A 6,442-nucleotide genomic window follows, 5' to 3' on the forward strand; every position below is an offset into this window, starting at 1 on the left:
CGAGGGAGCTGGACACTGGCAATGCTGTTCCAGAGCTCCTCCCATCTGCCACCTGGGCGTGTGAGTGGCTGAGAAAGTCTCAGGAGGCGGCGTGGCTGGGAGGAGCTGACAGCCGGCCGGGGAGGAGCCTCCGGAAGGACGGGGTGGGTGGGCCCGGATGCCTCGGGAGCTCAGGGAAGGCGGCCCCCCGGTGGGCAGCCCCTGCGGCGAAGGGACGGACTCGGGGCGGAGCAGGTTCAGACAGGCTGGTTCTTTGTTGCTCTCGGTCTGAAATTGATAGCTGGTACCAAAGGGCAGAAGTGTCACCTCTCAATAAGATGAAATCTATGTCTGCAGCGGAGGGAGACGACAGGAAGATTTATCAAGGCCCTGGCAAAATTAACATTTGGACGGGGGACACAGCAGGAGCAGCCTGCGGAGGGGGTCTCTTTGCATCTAGAGCAGCTGCTTCCTGCCATCGGCCAGACTACCAAAGGGCTTCGAGGTCGTTGGTCCAGCTGGTCTCAGGGAGAGGGACGGACGCCTGGACACCTAGAGCAAAAGGAGAGTGCAAGGAGAGCCGACACCCTGCTGAGACAGGCACCTCACCAGAGACTTATAGCCCAGTCCTGGAGCTGCCACAGGGCCTCAGTTTCCCCATATGAAAAGCCAAGGTTCATCTTGCTCTGACTAGCCCTCAGTCCATGGGGGCAGAGAAGAGCTCATCCCCTGGGCTGCCCCGCAGTGTTGCAAGACTGCTGGGCATCCAAGGGAAAGATGGCGAGCGTTTAGTGAGCACTTACTATGTGACCAGCCCTGTGCAGACAAGGGCTTTAGTCATAGCTCCCGCAGCATAGTAGCCCCAGAAGGTCCATGAATTACCCCCATCTGCCCTTGAACCTCAGAGAAGCGAAAGAACTCCCTCACCCAGGATGGCACCGTGAATTTGAACCTGGCAATGACTGGACATTATTCCCCCTTTGGAGTCCCGGGATGCCATCCTTCCCTGCGAGCTGTCGGCATACAACTGAAACTGGGTCTTAGCCACCTTAGAATCCTGAGACGAGCTACCTAGACCCTGGGTGACTGAGCCCTGGGTCTCAGCACACGCCCATGAGTGATGGGCCAGAATGACAGAGCAGCCGGGCGCCGGTGGCTCACACCTGTCATCCTAGCTACTCAGGAGGCTGAGATCTGAGGATGGAGGTTCAAAGCCAGCCCAGGCAGGAAACTCCGTGAGACTCTTATCTCCAATGAACCACCGGAAAACTGGAAGTGACGCTGAGGCTCAAGTGGTAGAGCGCTGGCCTGGAACTGAAGAGCTGAGGAACAGCGCTCAGGCCCAGAGTTCAAGCCCTACAACCGACCAAAACATAAATAAATAAAAATAAGAAGAATGACAGGGCACTGGACTGGGTTAGGATTCCAGGAGGAGAGGCTCAACCAGGGCCTGGCAGCAGGGCATTTGAGGAAGGAGAGGGGCGTGGTTTTCTCATCATTGACTTGGGCTCATGGGGGTCCAGAGAGGGGCAGAGGTTTGCTCAAGACCCCACGGCAGCCAGGACTGTAACCCAGGGGGCTGACTGGGGCCACAGCCACCACTGCTGAGCCATCTCTGCCCAGGTCCTGGAGCCTCCCCTCCCCCAGCAGGGCTGCCCCTCCCTCGCCCAGGAGTGAGAGGAGGCCCAAATCCAATTAGCCTGGGAGCAGACTGCAGCGCTTCGCCCCTTTAATATTGCCAGAGAAGCTGCAGAGATAAATGGGAAATTAGAATTCTGCTGGGGTCCCCGAGACCCGCCTGCCAGCCTGCCCTGAGCTGAGGCTGCTGCAATTCTCCCCGGGACCCGCCGAGCTGTCTTGGTCTATAATGGAGGGCCGCCCTGTGAGGCCCGATCCGCTGTCTGCTTCTCCTCGGCCTGCAGGGCTCCCTCCCGGCCTCCTCTCCCAGGTCTCGCCCTGCAAAGCTCCAATTCTCCCCTTCTAGGGGCCCTTCCTTCCCTCTCCCCCAGGATGAGAGGTTGGTGCTGGAGGTTCAAGCCTCAGTCCTGGCCCACTCTTTCCCCCTCCTCTTCCTCCTCCCTGTGGCCCACACCAAATCCAGGAGCCTTCTCTCCTAGCCATGGTATGGACCAGAGCCTCCCCTGGGCCCAGGGCCTCTGTTATCAGGAGGAAGCAGAGGCCAAGGGTCTGCCACGGGGTGCTTTCTGAAGCCTGGAGTGAGTGTGCTCACGGAGCCCCAAGTCACCCCACCCCTCTGCTGTGGCCTCCCATTGCTGGCTGTCCTGCTCAGGCCTGGGTGACTGTGTTACCCCATCACCCCACAGGAAGAAAGGATGACGATTGTGGAGGCTCAAGATGGGGCCTGGACACCCCTGGCCCCTGACCCGGGGAGGCAGGCAGACCCCCCCCCCGGCCCCGCCCTGGGCATCGCCATCCCCCAGCCCCGCCCTGGGCACCACCAGCCCCTCTTGCGCCTTCCTCCTCCCTCCCCAGGGGACACATTTGCTGCTGGGAAAGTTAATCCATTACAGTTTAAAGGCTCCGTTCCTCACTGGCAGTAAATTACCTGCTTTGCATTTTGCTGTAACAACTTAACGGTATTAATTTATTGTGCTCTGTCTTTAACAAACATCATTATCATATTGCCAGCCAGGATTATGCAAATAGGAGGGACAAGGGAGAAAGAGGCCGATTTTTGTCCCCCAAAGTCACCTTGATTTATTAACTTTAGGGCCTTGCAATTGGTCTGTCCCCGGGGCACAGGTGAGCTTGGAGACTGGAAAACCAAGCCAGGAGTCTGGCGCCGGTGGGGGGAGGGGGAGGTGGGCAGAGAAGGATCCTCTTGTCACGTGACTTTGGACCAGTCCACTCCTGTCTGACTCTCAGCGTCTCGGTCTGTGAAGTGGGGGTGGGATGGATGACAGGCTCCCAAGCTGATCACCTGAGGTTCAAACACATATTCTGAGTAGTCCCACAGAGGAAGTGGGGCGGGGGGGCGGGGAGTAGCGTGTACTTGGGGAGGGCGAGCTGAACAGAGAACAGAGCTGGTGCCCTCTCCGTTCTGGCCTCGGGCTCTGGTGGCTCCCGTGGCCAGGAAGCTGTGCCAGCCTGGTGAACCCCTTCAGGAGAGGCGGGAGCTGGGGCTGAGGAAAGAGGGATGGGGGTGGGGAATACCACTTGTTAAAGGCCCCAGATGATGGGCGGATCCCGGGCTTTCAGGGTGTGGAGGGGTGCACTGGTTAAGAAGGGGTCACCAGGACCACCTCAGGCTGGGAGGGAATAGCCGGAAGCTTCCAGAACACTGACCCCAGGGCTGCTGAAGGCCATCCCTAGACAGATCCTCGCAGCTCCTGAGGCTCTGGACTCTGTCTTTGAGCCCCCACCCTACCCCAAGCTCCAGGCTGCCAGGGGGGTGGGGAGGAGAGGTGGGAGGCAGGTGGACCAGATCAGGCCTCCCCCCCACAGCCTCCGCTCTGCCCCCCCCACAGACAGGGCTCCCCTGATTACACAGCTGGCTGCCCCCGCCTCGGCGGCCGGTCCCACCACCTGCAGCCCGGCTCTGCCAGGAACTCACAGCAGGAGCTTCCAAGCACCCGTGGGCTCCGGCCCAGGGCTCTGCCCCGGCCATCAGGGCCCTTCCCTGGGGCCCTGCAGAGGCGCCGAGGTGGGGGCTGGAGAGGGGCCAGCCAGGAGAGGGCACCACCCGGCCTACCAGAACTCTGGCCTAAGGAGCACAGGGCCCTGGACATCCGGGCTCCTCACATCTCTCCTTAGCCTCCTGGCTGAGCTGCCCCACCTCCTTACCCCGGCGTCTGTCCCTCTTCCCCCAGTACCGCCCACCCCCTGCTCCTGCATCTAGCTCTTGGCCTCTCCTACTTAGCCTTCCAGAGTTGGGCCTGAGGCCAGGGAGGAATCGGGGAGCAGAGGGAAGGGGTAGCGGAGGGGAGGCTGTGGGGGGGAGGCAATTCAATTTCCAGAGTTGGTCCTGGCAATTCAGGCTGTGTCGTGATAAGAAAGCCATTTCCAGTGATGGGCTTCTAATCCACATCGCTTTGCATTCCGGTGCGCTCCCTCCTCCCTGCGCGCTCACCGGCACAGGACGGACGCACCTGCTCCAAATAACCCTGCCAAGGAGCAGCAGGGCTGGGGTCGAGGTGAAGGCCTGCAAAGTCAGGAATAAGGCCTCCCTCCGGTGGTTCTGGGATCCATGCTACGGGCACAGCCTCTATCCAATCCGAGCCCTGCCCCAGCCCTGGAAGGAAGTGGGGGCTGCCCCCCTTGTACAGATGGGCAAAGTGAGCCTCCAAGGGCTACCCAGCGAGCACTTAGAGAGAGAAGCACACGCAGAAGTGTGCAGGGCCCGTGTGAGTGGCAGCCCAAGCTGGGGGGGGGGGGCTTCAGGAGAGGAGAAAGGAAAGAAAGACAGGAAGGGAGATGCGGCAGGCTCTGTCCCAATCAGGGTTTACTGGAGACTAGAGGCCAGGGAAGCTCTCCCTCCACAGAGCCCCTGCCCATCCGGCTGGACCAGCCTGGACGGGCTGGATGGGGGTAAGGGCAGGGATCTGCCATCTTCAGGTAGCGGGTGCCTGGTCAGACCTTTAGGACAACAGCCTCAGAGTATAGTTCGAGACTGCTGGGTAGTTATGAGAACATCTGACTACTGGCTGGGCTGGTGGCCTGAGCAGCAGCCAGGTGAAAGACTCGGACAGGACAGGACAGGGGTCGCTGGGGGCTGAGAGCCGGTGGCACACACCTGTCATCCTAGCTACTCAGGAGGCTGATATCGGAGGCTCATAGTTCAAAGCCAGACTGGGAAGGAAAGTCTGTGAGACTCTTATCTCCAATGAACCACCAGAAAACCAGAAGTGGTGCTGTGGCTCAAGTGGTAGAGCGCTCGCCTTAAGCTAAGAACTCAGGGACAGCGCCTAGGCGCAGAGTTCAAGCCCCACAACTGACAAAAACAAAAGAGTCACTGGGGCAGAGACTCAGTCAAGCATGAGGCACGTGCGAGAGGCAGCTGTGATGCCCACAGAAACCCAGGGCCTGGCATCGAGGGGCAGACACGAGCCTTCCCTGGGCACCTGACAACCTGACAATGCCCGCTGCCTGGAAGTCTTCCACCCTGATGGAAGCTTCCACAGCCCCCCCAAACCTTCTTCAGGCCAAAGGGCAGAGCTGGGCCCTTCTTCCTGCCAGCGCCCTCCCTCTCAGGCAGCTGAGGCACAGGGGTCCCGGGCTGGGGCATCTCCCGTGTCTGAAGGTCCATGGAGACAGAGGCAGAGGCCCTTGCTCCCTGTGCAGCCCGGGGCGGGTGGGGGATGACATGGGAGGAGAGGCGGCTGTGTAAAGGCAGCTGGTCAGGCCCTGCTCCTCCTGGCTCCCTTCCCCTCCCCGGGAGGCTGGATGGAGGGGAACTGGCCGAGCTACAAAGCAAAGAGTGCCCCCCCCCTCCACCGCTGCTGATTCCAGAGGTCTGGGGCAAGCAGCGGGAGCTGGCAAGGTGGCAGGCTACAAGGCCAGGTCCTCTCTCCCTCTTGCCACCCCCCCCATCAGATGCAGCTGGGATGGAGGGGGTGAGATGGCAGAGGCCGGGGCTGGGCGTGAGTGGCTGTGGGAGGCTCGTGACAGCTGGTGGCTGTGCGGGCCGTGGGTGGCGGTGAGTGGGGACTTGCTTTAGCAGGCGAGCTAATCTCATTTGCTTGCTGCAGCCTGAACAACCAGGGCTGCATGCTAAGTGGCCAGAGACAGCGAACGGGCCCTGGACAGGCTGAGGATGGGGCTGGGCCCACCCCTGAGTGCCTAGGGAACCGCCTGGCAGCCCTGGCTTGGAGAGGTGCCGTGCCCGCGGTGACAGGGCGCTGGGGGGGGCTCTGCCCTCTTCCTGGGGAGCCTTGGTAGGGTTGATGGACACCCTGAGTCTGCCCAGGGCGGGGGCATCTGCAGGGCCAGCTGGGAATGGTGTCTGGAAGAGGGCTGGGGAGTGGTTGCCCGGGTGGAGGGGAGAAGGATCTGGTTGGGTTGGGAAAAGGGAGGAGGGAGGAGATCTCTGGGAGGGGCTGGTGGAGGGGGAAGAAGAGGGAGAGGAGGAGAAGGGGGAGGGAGGGTCATTGCTGTCCCCACTTCACAGCCCCCTTGGGGGCTTGCTTAGATGGAGGACAGGGAAGGATCCAACCACACAAGGAGGTTGAAGCCTTCATGACTCCAGGGAGCAGGGAGGGGTGGGCGTGCTGGGGAGTGACAAAGCCAGGCCCCAGCCTGCTCTCCAGAGCCTCAGACCCAGAGCCACACACTCAGGGCTGTCCCAGCAGAGAGGAGCCGTACCCAGAGCCCGCAGGGGACCCCTAAAAGCCCAGCTGTCACCTCAGTCCCCCTCCTGGTCTGTGCCGGGCTCTGGGGCAGCTGGCGCTGCAGTGGTTTTCCAGGTTCCTTCCTCTGGGTTCATGCCAAACTTGGCCCTTCCCCA

Source organism: Dipodomys ordii, unplaced genomic scaffold (assembly GCF_000151885.1).
Source record: "Dipodomys ordii isolate 6190 unplaced genomic scaffold, Dord_2.0 Scaffold13, whole genome shotgun sequence".
In the NCBI taxonomy this organism is placed as follows: domain Eukaryota; kingdom Metazoa; phylum Chordata; class Mammalia; order Rodentia; family Heteromyidae; genus Dipodomys; species Dipodomys ordii.